The following is a 16,739-nucleotide window of genomic DNA, read 5'->3' on the forward strand; positions in this document are numbered from 1 at the left end:
TAATACGTAAGGTTGAAACAGAGAAAATATCTGCCTGTACCACTGTTTTTTTTTAAATTTCGCCTTGAAAACCAGGAATTATAGTTGAATTTTATCATGGTAATAGAGTGACCACCATGAATACATAACAATTTTTTTCCTGTTATCCACAGTCAAACTGCGCTTTCCTTCTGTGAGGATCATCTTATGTATTTAACATGATCTTTCAACAAAAACAGTCAGTGGTGCAAATTTGAATGTTGAAACGTTACTTTGCAAGGCATGAATGCCACAAAGCACAGAACGATGCAGGTAACAGTGGCGCGAGACATTTTGCTTTGTTTAGACTTTAGAGCTTTGGAAAACATCATGGTCTTGGAGGAAGAGAAATCGACAGAAAGTTTGTTTCAAATACATTTATCATTTACTTTTTCGGCACCAAAGCAAGAAAATACCTCTGTGTGATTCAAAAATCCTTAGAAATCTTAAAAAATACATAAAGACCTAAAAAAGGGGTTGATTTAAGCGCATAAACCTAAAATAGGTTCTAACAAACAAAATAGATTATTTCAGGCACTATAAAACTTCGTCAGTTGTTGCGTTTTTAAATGAAACGCTGACTTAACTTGGTTTTTCTTATTTACCTGCAAAGAAAAAAAATAGGGTACAAACCTAAAATCAGAGGTCTATTTATGACTGTCCCTTCATCATATAATCACCCATCCTCATCTTCCCGATTAGCCAAAAGTGGCAGAAAAGTGAAGTAAAATAAGCCAGTCACTGGCAATAAAATGTGGCACCCGAATCCTGAAGTACTACTTTTCGTGCAAGGCTATCCTGTATGTTGCCTAATTCTACGACGTTGGCAGAAGTTGCCAATGAAACTTTGCTATTGAAACCCAGTCATCGCCTCAGAGGTAGGCAAAACACATAACGCGAGTATTTCAGGATCTGCTTGTCCCATTTCTATTGCCGGTGAGTGTACACGAACTCTTTGCTTCTTGCCTGTTTCTCACAGCTGTTCCGAGTAATTGTGTTCATTATTCTTTATATGCGCATGTTGCAACACTGTTATTCTACATTTTCTACGTAAGTTCACACATATTTAGAAATGAATGCTTCAATGCATAAGCTTAGACCTACACAGTGATGTACGTCTACGCGTAAACAACCATAGTCTGCATTCTACACGTAGACTATTTTATAGACGTAGATGACGTAATCTATAGTATGTATAATCAACATGGCGAAAGGTGATAACTAGGGCTCGGAAGTTGAGGAAAAATCCTTTTTTTTTTTCCTAGTGTCCGAAGACGAGGCCCAACATAATATATGTTAGTTTTGGGTCATTGTAGGCCAGAAAAAGGTGGGTTTTATTTGTCTTTTTTTTGGCTTATTGGTCCTTTTTTAGCCTTTTTTTGGGGGTCTTAACGGCTATTTTTTTGCAACTTCACCTTCTTTCGACTACGTTTTTACTGCCCATTCTCAATTCGATTCATCATCAGTTCATCACCTGATAAACATCCTTTCTGTAGTAAAGAAATAAATAAATATGTTTTTGGACGACTGAAACAGGTACGGTACAAGGTCCTTTAACCGTATCTTGTCTGGATGGTCGCCCTTAAGTGGCAACTTTTTCTTGTTTTGAAGCTTTCAGTTTTTCGCACTGTGTGTTCCATACCACCAGAATTTTGTATTTTTTTATTCATTAAATATGTAATTAAAACTGAAGTAATTAATTAATTTGGATCACATTTTTAAGTCCTTTTTTCCCTTTTTACGTCCTTTTTTATATTTTTAGGTCTTTTTATAGGTCTTTTTTTGGCCATTTTAAGGTCTTCAACTTCCGAGCCCTAGTGATAACTTAGCAAAGGGCGCCGAGGAAGTAAAACAAAATTAGACTGCGTAGCCTATCAGTTGCTGATGTGTGAGGAGAACTTTTCATGCTCTTCCTTCCAAACTCGAACAATTTCTCACCTAGGAAAAACCTAACATAGGAGAGATTCTAGTGATTTATGGGAAAAAGACTAATTTTGCCTCACGACTGCCATATGTTTTTTTTCATACTATTTATCATCTTGCTTAGTTGATGATAGAAGAGAATTAATAAGTTTTGTTGTAAATAGGATTCTTGTCAGTTCCTTAGAAACAAATATAGTTGAAAATGTCACTTTCCTTTCATGAAAACCTTGAAAATTAATTTTAATGTACTTTAGATTGTCTTCGTAGTCTATGTAAACTACAACCCAATGTAATGTACGCGTAGATTACGTATAGACAATGCATGTAGACGTCAACGTATAGTGTACGCCACATCACTAGCCTACATTTCGTTCCAGGTAATTGTCTAATGTTAGCAAAAACTATACAAGTGTCGATTCTTTTATGAAGTAGAGTGCACGACTGATCAGGCATTGTAAAATTATCTTCTATCTGTGGTCAATTAATCCGTAGGTCTATATACTGTGAAATACAAGGAGCTCTCATAATAATGCACCACTACATATATTGACATGTTTCAGTATTGAATACTAGGCAAAGTAATCACGCAAGGCAAACCTTAAGAAATTTCAACTTCGATTTCAATGTTCGTTACTAACTATTAACAGATAGCGAAATTTTCATCAATAAGTCTTCATTAACCTAGACCATTACACACTTCTCACATGTGAGATTTCGAGATTCATTCCCTGCTTACGTCACGCTCAAGGGAAAAGCAAGTGAAAAAACCGGGTTGATAATGACCAAGTCATATCCAGGTGAAGATCTAACCTATTGTTGTGCTAGCGTTAATGAACATGGTAATTTAACGTGAACCTGAAATACAATTGATCACACAAGAATATCCTTAACAATATTTTGCGCACGCACATAAATTCACGAATGACTTCAATTTATCGCAGGACGATCAATATCGACCCTTCGCCTTGCAATATATCACTGGTCCCGTGTCGATGGAAACCATAGTACTCACAAGAACTTTCAAGTACGTTCGGAAAGTGCTAGTGGAAGATTTTTCGCCTCCTTCTTTAATGAAGGCTTTGAAAATGTTCGGTTGGGAAATCGATGACGGTTTCATGCAAAATGTCCAGGAAAGCAACGGTGTAAAAGAGTAATAATATGCTCATTCCGAATTCAGTCGATAAGTTTTAACGTTCGAATGCTACGTATCTAAAGTCTTGCACGTCACATTGAAAGTAGCTGTTTTAGACGCAAAAAAAAAAAAAATACATTACACCACTTCCCCATATGTAACACCTGAGGTTGATGGCTTGAAATGACGTCAAAGGTAAAAAAGAACATCGATTTTACTTGTGTACCATGATTATTATATGGAGAGCACAGTCGTTTCAAGTTATGGCATTAACATGTGAATGGACAAATCCACATTGAAATGGCAACAGTTTTCTTGCTTTCTCTCATATCCTTCTCCTTCCCGACCTTGTTTAATACTAGTCTATGATAAGAAACATTGTCTGATATCAGAATACGTTTAACGGTGTTTATTTGTGATAAATCGTTGTTACAAGAGCATGGTCAGACTTTTGACCAATCCTGTACACCCAATAGCAAAAGTATTAGTAGGCCAATTGTTCATCGTTATTTTCATTCCGTCTGCTTTCCACAATGTGATGATCATTTGATGTTTGTTATATAGCGTCGCTTTTCTGCAACTGATCGGGACTGAATAATGATAACTGAAACTGGTGGAAGGACACTCACATAGAACACCCATGCCTTGGCCGGATTTCGAACCAAAGATCCCTGGCGATGCTGCTCGCTGTGTAACGAACCACTTTGCCTCAGAGGTCGGTTAATGTGATGATTATGTATTGAAGTAAAATACAACGTCAGTATGCAGGAATTTATTTCCTTCTAATGAAATTGTTCTCCATTTTAAATGTGACATCAGCATATTTCCCGCTTCAAGAGACAACTTTTCGTTTTTTACCCCACCTTTTGCACAATTTTCTATAAGCGCCCATGACTATTTATTTGTGTTTAATTTAATTCTTCTTATTTTTGCTTTGTCCTTACATTTCTGTCCGATTATTATTAATCAAACTTAGACCAGTGATATTTAACACTTTTTGAAACTATGCCACCCGAACAGGGACTCAAATTCGTACCCAGTTCATGCAGACCTTCCTATACGGCAATAATAATCAAATTATACAGCCACGGACACTTCTGCGTTCCCATAATCCCATTGACTTTCAATGGGGATTGTTACAAGCCAGAAGTGTCCGTGACTGTACATCGCTGTTTCAATTCTCTTGTTAATAAACGGAATTATATTGACGCTGAGGCATAGGTTACCTTCTGTTGCTAGTGCTTTTTTGATTTGTGGAACCTCATATTGTGTGAAACTAATTGGAGGTTAATTTGTCCACTGTTTAAATATAAGCAACAGTACAGGCGCATATTCATTGCCACCACTCACAAACCCACTCTTTGAAAATAAAACTTTATTTTTAGAATCACCTTGTATGTTGCATTAGGGAACCAGCTTAATCAATATTACCTACGCCTTTAGATAGGAATTATCCTATTCTTGCTTTGAAAGTACGTCATCAGCCTCTGCACGGTGCAATTGCCTGCTTTAACAAGCCGGCGGAAACAGCTGACTGCAGGAGAATCTATTTTGTGCATTTGGGTGAGTAGAGAACAGAGAACATTTGTTCAATTGTCCCCCGCTAGAGGGTAGGATGAAGCGCAGGTGCTTGTTAAAGAGAGATGGCCATTGTGTTTGTTTAGCCAGTGGGATAATAGAGGAGGAAACGGAATTTTTTTTTCAAAGAGACATTCCGCTACCAGTTCCCAACCTTGCTCTGTAAAAGAGGCAGTGTTGCAGACCTCGGTCGAATATTTTCCACTATTGTGATTACTGAATTTATTACTGATATGGGAAAAAAGAAGCTTAAATTATGAAAGCTTATTAAACACTGTTTTCTCTGTAAGCAGTGACGTATTAACAATGTTTTTGTCGAGGCCACTATGTTTAGAGGAGCAGTACTTGGTTTGGATATTCCAGTTTTACATTTCATGATTGCATTGAGGTATTAGTGCATAAACTTGCAAAAGCTAACAAGTGGTGGTAGATTTAATAACCTTTTAAGTTCGAGGATATTTTGTGGGATGTCAAGTACGATAGTATCCTTCTTTTAAATGTGAAATTTATCACGACTAGTTTACAATCATGTACGTACCAGGAATAATCAAATGAAAATCAATCATTTCTTCTCATTGTTTATTGCATAAGGTAGCACAAGCGTCAGACATGGAGAGGCACAAGAGGTGTGTGTGAGAATCTAGGAAATGAATGTGCATAATATTGGCGCATTGTACATTGTTTCCACCAAAATTGAAATGTCGCGGTGCTTATGTATCTTAGCAAAAGGTTTTTCGAAACATTTTCTTTGTTGATGGACAAATTTCCCAATGCTGAAGAAGTGCCTGGATATCTTTAGGGAAGAGGCGATATTTGGTTAGGTGTGGCAATAGTTTGCATTGCATAAAATCTTTCAAACCATCGACCATATTTCAACGCTCCAAACGCGTGGAAGATATTCGATGTCCAGCATACCTTGTAGGTGAGAAGATGCTCTACCTTTAACTCTGGTTATAACAAATGCTTATGTCTTCAGCAGATGCGTCGTGCATGTTGAGGTGGGTGGTATCGAGAGTGGTGTTCATTTCTGAAACTCCTACTTAAATCAAATCCCATGATTTCTTCTTGCAATACGTTCAGCTACATCTCTTCGAAGTTCCTCTCAGGCTGCCATTTCCAATCATCCACATCGACACTTCTCAGAACTTACTCCACGTCTCTCTCGTCTTATTAGAAATCAACGAAATGCAAACATTCCACATTTAGATGAATAGGTTTTCATGTTTCCGCAGTTATTTTCCAAAAGGCTGGAGTGATATTGAAGTATTATTCACTATGATTTATATAGGCTATAAGCTTTCAGAACTCAAGTAACAAATAAGATACTATTAGTCAAAGTTTGTACTGAAGCTGCCATCCTTAATTACAAATTTCAGCTCACGTGACCAGTATTGATCAGACATTTTGTAAATAACAGCCTTCTCAAATTTGCCAATTCTGATTTCCTCAGCGTTTCAACTTTCCCAGCGATTTATCATCCATGTTTGAAGATGACGACAGTTTCGGCTAATATTTTTAGCTTTGTGAGAGGAACGGGCCTCTTACACTGTTCCTGAGGATTTTTTTTTAGTGTTTCCTTACCTTCTCAATGTGTCGTGTATGTCCTGTGGAGTTATCTTTTCAACCTACATTTTTATCTCTCAGGTAAGGATTTTAGATAAAGTGATTTTCCCCGTATGCATTGAAGGGTGTGAAATGGTCCAAAAAACACACCCAAACATGTTAACTCATCCATTCAGACTCACGTAAATTTCAGTACACAGTCTGCAGTGTATTTTTTGTTTCACTTTTAAGCTTTCACTTGACTTCCCCTTGTGTAATGTACGTAATGTTGTTAGGTTCTCAAGAACCTTCACTAGCGCCACTACAGCAGGAAAATGAATCTTTATCTAGTGTACTGAACTCAGAAAGAATCCAAGGCCACTGGTTAGATTTGGTGTAGACGAACATCAGATCACTGAGAAAAAATCACTAGCGCCACAGTGACAGAAGAATCTTAACCTTTCGTCTATGGTCTCAAACTTCCTACAAAAGGATCCCAAACAGAGAAATCGAAGAACAGATTTACACGCAAAACTCTGTTTTCTTCCACAAACTTTCTCCTGGAACAGGCTTACCTCCGCCGGAGCAATTCCCTGAAATCCTTTGGGACCCACAATCTTCCGCATTCGACCGCCCCATTTGTCTTCCCGCCCACGTGGAACCGCTCCCGCCCACGTGGGATGATGCAGATAACGTCGTTCAACTCTCTCGGTTGTTTCCATCATGTTCCGTAATAATAGCGTAAGGGAGCGTTTGTCCTTTTACCTCTTCTTCCGTTATCGTGTTATGATCTCATAAGGTGAATATATTCTGTGGGCCCTGGTATATTTCAATATTCTCGCCTCATTTATCTCTTCCCTATTATATTTTGGTTACCAAAGTAGCTTTTCTATCTCCTCGGTTATTGATACTAACGAATGTATGACAAGCAATGTATACAATTGATAATAATTTTCCCGTACCATAGCAAGTACTGTTCTTAATAAATCAGTCGTATTGTATGTTCTGTTATCTTGTACCAAGATAGAAGACAATTCAACTACACGTGTTTTATTTACATATAAGGAGGGACCCAAATGTCAACTTCCTTTCCACCTAGTACACCCTGGACTACATTTTGCAGACTAACGAGACACTGGCGTCTGGACTCAGAGCCAGTATAATCTTCCGTGGAGCCCATGGTGTGTCGTCATTATATGTTTATGTTTGACCCTTCATCCATATCACCATTCATCCTCATCTTTGCGATTATCTAAAAGTGACAGAAAATTGTAGTAAAATAAATTAAAACAAGTATATCTTGTTTGCACTACAATGTAGAAACAATATTATGAGAGACATTGTTATTTCTGTATGGGCCTCCTCGATGGCGTAGTGGTAACGTCGTTGCCTTGTAATCAAAGGGTCCCGGGTTCGATACCAGTTGGAGGCTCATAATGGTTCGGATCCCACTTTAAACTGTAGGTCCAGTCCCGATTAGCCTTACTGTGCATAAAGTGGACATAAAACACAAAATCAATCAATCGTTGTTATTTATGTATAAATATAAGTAGGATGTTTGATAGTTGCTACTGCCGATTACGAGAAAACATGATAAATATAAATTCATATCAAGTTACGTAGGTTATAATTTTCCAAATTTTTTAGTGATTCGAAAATCTTATTTTGTGATGACTTTCGCTTATTGTCTTCTAAATTTAGTATTGCATTGGAACGAAAACGAATGTACTTTTTTAGTATTAGAACACCACATATATATCCACACAAACTAGAATTCGGACTAATTGAGGCTGTAATGTTGATATTGTGTTGTCACTTCTAACCTAACATTGATGACGTTGCATGCAAGGAAGGAGGTTGGCCTTGTTATGAAGAAGGTGTTGACCGGATACGATTCAACAGTGGTTATGATGTCACTTTAAATTGTAGGTCTAGCCTGGATTAGCACATTTGTACCTGGAAGCGAAGTTAACTTGAGCTCAAAATTTGCTTGGATTTGTTTGTTCTAATTTATGAAATAACCCCAGGCTGTGCTAGATCATGGAAAATTAGTATTTAAAATAGCTGAATTATCTGTTGCAAAGCTGTTTGCCTGCAAGTATCACCCCGGAAGGGTTGTGTTCGAGATTTACCACCTGAGGGTCCGAAGCAGTTTCTTGTCAATTCCAGAATTCGTGTAAATCGTCGCCCAAAGGGCAGAGGTAGCGGCGATATTCGATCGTAGCTTGCTGGCTGGCCGATAGAGCGCACCACCGTGCCACCTACGGCTTTTTTTGTTTTCGCTGTTTGCACAGGGATTTGTGACATCTCCTTTTCAAGTGTTGTAACCTTTGGTATGAAATAATCATGGGCGTTGCTTTTGGATTGCTGATCGGAGTGGAAACATATGGCATCAAATAGTTGCACCTCCTGGGTACATAATCGATTGGGACTTTTAGTTCTACTGATGATTCCGTGTAACTAATTATCGATTATATTAATTACCTAGTTATTAGGTATGCTGCTCATGTGGAGAATCTGATGACTCCATTTCATTCTGAACGTTAATAGGTAAGGCACATGTATTATGAAGAATAAGTGTGCTTCACCTACGTCACAAACTGTTGCATTGTGGGATCGAGCAACCATGATTGAGGCTAGTTCTTGTGAGCTACGGAATTTAAGCGGACGGGCGGGAGATAACAACACAGAAATTCGTTTTGGATATTTCCTTGCAAACGACAAAATAACATGGCGGCTGTGCGCATCCTGCCATCACATGAAACCAACCTATAGTCGTATCAATTGAGCGAGTTGGTATTAAAGCGGAAACTACATTGTTTGGCGAGAATAATGCTGAACGCCAACCGGGTTTGGTGCGGGACACATCCAGCTGCCAACACTTGGGGAAAATCGCTCAAACATGCTGATAAAACGAAACCTTAACTCTACTAACCAACTTACATGCATTACTTTCACAATTACAATTCTAATAATGCCTATACTATGTCCCAGCTATCTCTGGAGAAGGCGAACAGAAACAAGTCACGCGTAATTAGTGGCGCGAGACGGCTCCACCAATAAACACTTGAGAGGGAAGAGGATTGCGTGGAGGGGGAAAGCGACTGCAATTACCATCCTTCGCAGCACCGTGTACTGCTTCGCTCTGCCCACTCGATTCCCCTTCCTTCTCCGATTGACGCTATGCGTGGCGTTCCTCCAGAGATAGATGGGACAAGGTATACGTTGTTAGGTTAGGAGGCTATAACTTGACAAGTTTAAAAACAAGACGCTGCAAATAGTTGTTGCGCATCTCGCACCACATTTCCCCACTCCATTCTCCGCAGCGACGTTGGTTCGCAGTGTTGCAATCTGGAGGGAGCGGAATGGTTTGAGGATTTTCAACGAAATTTGTATTCGCTGTTTCCTGGGCTGTTTTCTACCTGTCGGAGTACAGAAGTTCAGCTCACCTTTCGCCAACGACTCTTTTAATTCTTTTCAAACTTGGCCTCCCCGATGGGGCAGTGGTAGCGTCGTCGCCTTGTAATCAAGGGGTCCCGGGTTCTATTCCCGGTGGAGGCACATAGTGGTTCGGATCCCACTATAACTGTAGGTCCAGTCCCGATTAGCCGTACTGTGCATAAAATGGACTTAAAACAACAATCCAATCCAATTCTTTTAAAACTTGAGAAACCATCCATTTAGATACTCCCTTGGCGGTGATTGTGGACTCGACAACATTATACTTAAGTTTATGTAACTCCTTCTGATTTCGCAAATACGTTGCAACATTGTAAACAATTTATCTGGCCTGTCCTCTAAGGGGCTTTCCAGAGCAGATTGTGGATTTCGTTGGACCCGGCATGATTTAATTTTTGCATTTCAAAAATATGCAGCCAAGAGTAAAGAACAAGAACATTTCAGTGTTTTAAAAAAAAGAACACAGGCAAGCGTATTATCAGATTGCCTTCTCGTAGCCATTGTTGTACGATAAACAAAAGAACCCCCACTCCACTCGGTTTTACAGAACCTCAGATTACATTTTAGACCAGTGGTTCTCAAACTTATTTTTTACTAAACATCCTCCACCCCACCATAGGTTTCTTTTTCCGAATCGTGGATTTTGTGGAATTTTTTTGGCTGCTTGATTGGTGAGGCGTTTTTGGTATGTTAGAGGCGTGTATCAGCAATAGAGCAAAATGGAATTGGGCTGCATGAGGAAAGACGGTAAACAAATAAAAATCAGAATCCTACGTTTATTATTTTATTGACAGTTCCTACGTTTACAATCTTTATGATTAGTTACGAGAATAAAAATGTGAAACACATGTATGCTAAGAAAAATATAACAAACCTTAATTTTCATACATTTTTTTGTTATTGAAAAAGAAAAGTAAACAACAAAAAAGTTTGTAAACAAACTGTCAAGCACGAATTTGGAGTATTAATTGTAATTCCTACGTTTTTCTAGTGCGACAGCCTGTCACAGTATCTTGATGTCTGTGCACTTGAAATTTTCTAGCAGAAATTCGGTTCCAAATTTAGTCTATTATAGATTTCGAACGAGGATTTATTTCAAAACATACGAAAAAAATATAAAGAGTGTCAGTGACTAAATCAGACTTATTTTCCTGTTTAGCGCTAAAGAGACGAAGTCTGAAACAATGAAGCCTGCTCTACACACCTGCAGGAAAAATGTTGTCTTGTCGTTATACTCGACATTTCTCTTCCGAGCTGATCGCGTACTCCCTTCAAGTCGTTCATGTACCTCTGGGGGTACGCGTACCACAGTTTGAGAACCACTGTTTTAGACTATTAATACCGAGAACATACATCAACATCACACACACTTGTTTTGAGTTTCTAATATGTCCTACATCTTCCTTTGGAAATAAAATTATTATTTTTGTTACGACTAATCGCTAGTCTAGATCTTTCCGTGCCGATACACACTGCCACGTTTTGGTAAAATGTGAACTTGTTCAATTTTTCTTTGATTGTGTTCATGTGCTTTTACGGACCATTCAAGATTTCCAATAGGAACGCTGTTGAACGACTTTCAATTGTCGATCTTAGCGTTCAGTTCAACGACTTGTTCGTGATTCATTTCATCGTGTACAAACAACTTGAAAACAGACTAGTGAGTAAATGTTTATTAGTGTGTTGGGTTTCGTTCCAGTTATATTTTTGTTGTATGCTTTGAAGGTATCATCACACTACTGGGATTGAACCCACGAGTTCTCGAATGCAAGTCACTCTCTTTACCGCTCATCGGCTATCGTTAGGCTATCATTTATTCCTACAAAGCAGCTGGATAAAAACTATAAAGTGCTAATATATAAAACAGAAAAAACAAACTGAAACTGAAAAAGAAGTGCATGAACGGAATCTAGTCTAATTTGTAAATTTCCTCTTTGTTTTTAATTCTAATTGGTTTAAATTAAGGCTACATGTTACACTGTCGAAACAGGAATTAGAAATAATTAAAATCTGACATTTTGCCAACGTTCGTTGACGGGTTGTAAACAGCAACGGGAACAAAATGATTCCTTGCCATGACCTATGCGAGTTAAGGCCAGATTAAATCACGGTTTAATTCAAAATTTCGCATTCAGATGTCGTTAGTGCGGAGCACCCGAGAGCAGGGCTCAAATCCCCAAGGGTTGGTAGCGAAGGGAGTTTTACGGTCACAAACGGAGCGGGATTTCCGCCGTGACGTCATCACAGAGAGGCGGGCAGATCCATAGTGCTTTGTTTGCGAGAGCGGATAATGCAGCTACCTTTGTATGCAGACAGGTTAATGGAGGGTTGAGCCTCGGTTAGCTCCCAGCTGCATTGGACGTCCGGTAGCTAAACCATCGCTTTCCCCAAACGATGGTCGACTTTGACCTCGATTCGTGTGCAATGTGCGAATGCAGCGCATTGACCCTTCTGAAAGAGCAAAAGGCAGAACCAGCGCCTTCTTAATACCAAGGCCTGCCAAGAGAAGCTTTCTTTACGTGTGACGTCATCATTGGTAGACCATGGACTCCAGCGCGATATCAGCATAACAATCCCACCCTGTTTCAGTTATTGCATTTTATCCGCACACACACACGCAACCAGTTGTATTATGTTTAAATTGGCAATTTTTCGCCTATTCAATGCACATATATGATGCTGATGTGTTGCGTGGCATGAGCTACCAGTGATGACGTTGTATGTTATCAAAGGCACCTTGCCCTGGCCTTATTATAAGAAGGTATGGCAGAACTCTGTACCCTGCTTTGCCTCACTGCAGTAGATGACTCAGCTAGGACCGAAAATGCAACCTTCAAGGTCAACCTTCTCCCCGCTCCCCACGCCCGGCGGCGTTGTCAAATTTGAAACTTCGTCTCAACACGAAAGGGTGCATTTTTTTTATGTCAGCGATGACAATGAAAATATCCCTCGTACGGCACAGAAACGTGGGAGCGATTCGGCAGCCACAACCACAATAAACAAAGTAAGGTTATTGCACATGTGTACAGATTTTTTCAAACATTAGGTGATGGTCCAGAAGTGGCAAATGCTATTAATTTTAACAAATTCAAGAGGTGACTGGATACGCATGTACCATGGCAGAAGTAGGGTTCAAAGCATACATAAGCACAGATAATGCGGAAGGAAATTAAGCCCATTTGCATGTGCCACAGATACACCACAAGTGAGAGAAGACTATAAACTGATTGGATGAGTTCTGATAAGGAAGTAGCGTGTAGGTCTCTTTTTAGTTTTTATGGTTGTGCACAAGAGCTTAGACTTGATATCGGGATTAAAAAACAAACAAAAAAACACCACTTCTTATGAATTCTACAGAGTGTGGGATTTAGATCGTCGACGGACGAAAGTTCTTGGTGGAAAGAAAAGATATGTCTCTTGTATACGAGCTTCCTTATTATTATAAATCTGACAGTTCTGACAAGTGTAATATTCAAATTGTGCCGGTGCGTTTGTGTGTTTAATATTGTGCTCATATTTTAAATGTTTTATGCATTCATTAAGAGTTTATGTTCCTTTCTGTCATTTAATATATAGATAGAAATTATAAAATAAAGTATAAAAAGGTATAAGGTATAAAATATGAACGTAAAAGTATGAGATATTATAATCCGAAGGAGAGAGTGTCAGTCCAACGTGGCAACAGCGCTTTGGCTACGCGTGACCTTGAGGCTCGCATTTTCGTGTCCCGCAGTAGCTATAGTCTTATATTTGGCGGCTTACAAGTCCAAAGGGGGAATGTCGTGCAGACGAGTCAGTCAAACGTGTCACATCCATGGTGAATTTCAGGCTCATATCTGGCAGGTTAGTACACAAACGCAAGTCTTAAGCACAAATAAGAATCCTGCTTGAGGTTACCTTACTTTCCGATAGCCCAGCGGGTCATCTGGAAGAGCACTTCAGCGGAAGTTGCCTGCGATGGCTCGTTAGGTGCGTGTGGCAAAGGGAGGAAGGAAGAAGGGGAATGAACAGTTGACAGTTCCAGTGTGGGTCGTGGGTTGATTGATCTTTCGATGGGACCTCGGGTCCTCTCGAAGGGAGTTCTTGGCTTTCGTTTTCACAATGTTCCTTCTTCCTTTGTTTGCTCTCGACCTTTACCTCACCTGGAGCAGATGTGTCACGTGATAAAACAAGATCGATTGGCTGCAGACAATGGAAATGATAAGAAGTCTGCTTTCGTAGCCTTTTGCGCGCTTCGATTGACGGAAAATGTGAAAGTGGGAGTTCTATGATGCAGTTATTCCTACACTTGCATACACTTAATGAATATGAGTGTGTACAGGCCACACGTAGCAAGGGCTAGGTTGCAGTGGCTGAGAATAATAATAAAGGGCAAAGAAAGGAAGACTTTGAAACACATTACACGTGGCTTACACATGAGGTTCAGTTTTTCAAGTTTGCATAATACTATAATACCCAAACTCGTAGTTAGTGAGTCACAACATGCATAAATTCATTTTTGTTAATTACATGTTGACTTCCAAGAATTTTCACATGAAATTACTAATTTTAAATCTCAAAAAGTGTAATTATACTTTCTGGGTGCAAGGGGTAACCCTTTCTCGCCCAAATGCCAACCTCCCTTCCACGTTGTACACCCTGGACTCCATTTTGCAGATTAACGAGGTTCCGGTATCTGGGCCCATGGCCACTGTAAGCCTCTATTATGAGATTTGTATTGTGTGCTGTCTATTTATGTCTGTGATTGTCACTTCATCTATCTCATTACCATTCATCCTCATCTTCGCGATTAGCCAAAAGTGGCAGGAAAGCGAAGTAAAACAATGAAAATCAATCAATCTGAACATCGTTATACATAACAGCCGAAGAAAGAAAACATTACAAACTTATCTTCATTCTTAAAAAACACCAATGGTCGTCAGAAAGGACAGTCGCAACATCTGCTTTACGAAAGTTAATTGAAAATAGAGAGGCACATTCAACAATATTACACTTTAATTATTGACATTGCCGTTACCACAAACTTCAGCATGGAGAATATAATAGACATTATGATCACAGAATGCGTTTCGCCGATAAATCGGTGTAGACTGCAACCTAGATGTCCAATGGAGCATGGCAGAATTGTCAAACGTGTAGAACTACATAGGTTATACAACTCGTTGGTAATATTGTAAAAGTATAGCAGAAAAGAATTTCAAGTAGGACCTGGCAACAACGAGAATGACAGGGGGTGCTCGTTGCTATGTGCAGTACGTATGCATTACGTCATCTGGGAGGATCGGATTTGGGGGTGCTCGTTGCTATGTGCAGTACGTATGCGCAGTCGTCTGTGGATGCATTATATTCCTTTCCCGGATTCTCTGGAGTAAGAGAACGCGAACGCGTTCTGTGCGCATGTTGAAGGGTGTGCGCCTCGTCCAATGAACGCGCGGAGGGGAGGGGCATCCACGGGACGGAGCGACTCGACTGCTCATTCGCGGTCCAGTAGTTCTGTAGTAAACATGTCAGCTCGCAAGTCTAGGGGAACTCTGCATTCAGGAGAGTGCCTCATAGTGTTGAATGTGTTCGAGAACAACTTGTTTGAAAAGTTTAAAACACACGGCTTTGTTTTTTTTACAAATGTTTAAAACGTTTAAAACAACGTGTTTTAAACATGTTTTTCAGACTTGTTTAAAACATATTTTGATACATGATGTTTCATAGTTTGTGATTATTTGCATGTTTTTTGAAAATGTACGTTTAAATTTGTTTTAATTTTTTTCTGTTCTTCGTAGCATCAAAAGAAATAATAAACGTGCAATATTATTTGTTATTTGTGTAAAACAATACACTGGCCATTGTTAAGAATAAAAGAAGAAATTGGCAGCAGAAAGCGTTTTGCTTTACGGCCGTTACACCGCGCAGCACTTCCTTGCTTTCATCCCGCACCCTTCCCCACCTACTCTGGCCCCGCCCACAAGCTTTCCCCTCTGCGCGTCGCTACTCCAGAGAATCCGGAAAAGCAGTATACGTCATCTGGAAAGAATTGAGTTTGGTGCGGGGCACATTTAGCTACTAACATGTCGCGAAAATCGGAACAAGCAGGTTGTTGATTTTGTAGCATTCGATTTATTTTTATTGTATTTTTGTACTTCTTGCATCCAAAATTTACAATACTGTAATTACACAGCAATACTATGATTTCTTACAGTGTTTTGTCTAAGAATATGGATTTATACACAGTTACTTTCACAAAATATTTAGGCATGTTGAACACAATTTCATTTTGAATCTTCCACGAGGTGCTACACAGGAATATCTTCGATTCTATCCATAGAGCTACGCATGTATACACAAATAACACTTTACTTGCCTTTCCCCTGAGCTGCAACTGCCTCCATAGCTTTGCGCACTGTTTCCTCATTCCCCAGGGAACTGCATCGATACAACTGGCTTCATGTTTTCATCCAGTTCATACACAAAGGGGATCCCGGTGGGCAGATTAAGTTTCATGATGGCTTCGTCTGACATGTTATCAAGATGTTTGACAATGCCCCTCTAATTGTTCCCATGAGCGTTTCTCTTCCTTAATTTGCGGAACGATGACGTTGTTCCAGTATGGCAATGTCCTCTGAATGGTCCGCTTCAGAGATTCAAACTTTGGAAATTCCTCTTTGCTTGGGCCGTTCTCATAACGTTTGTTTTGTAGTAACGGTGGTCCTCTTCCATTGGTGGAGGAGGAACATCAAGACTCCGCCTCCAAATCTGAACCTGGTCTTCTCCATATTTAGCAGCTGTCTCTGCTTTGTTGAGGCCCGTCAATCCTCCGTAATGTCTCTCATTCAGGCGCCATGTCTTCTCAACCGGCAAATCAGTCTGACCGATCGCCTCCAGAATTGACTGCAGTGTAACCTGAGCACGAGTTAACACTGCAGTATGGGCTACATCAAAGGTGTACCCTGCATTCTTCAATGCTGCCCCCAGCAGCTTTTGCTTCTTCTTTGCCTTTGTCGCTAAGTTTCGAATCAAACCAACCGCAAAACAAATTCTTCTGATTCCATTCATTTTCACCATGTCGGACCATCACAATTTTATAGGCAGGCAT

At 39.6% G+C, this 16,739-nt stretch overlaps 1 pseudogene; it reads right to left on the reverse strand.

The window, feature by feature from the left end:
• Positions 1-15,890: 15,890 nt before the first annotated feature.
• Positions 15,891-16,739, reverse strand: LOC145999872 (phosphoglycerate mutase 1-like; annotated as a pseudogene).

The sequence above is a fragment of the Lepisma saccharinum genome, chromosome 16 (genome assembly GCF_977018435.1).
Source record: "Lepisma saccharinum chromosome 16, izLepSacc3.1, whole genome shotgun sequence".
Lineage (NCBI taxonomy): Eukaryota > Metazoa > Arthropoda > Insecta > Zygentoma > Lepismatidae > Lepisma > Lepisma saccharinum.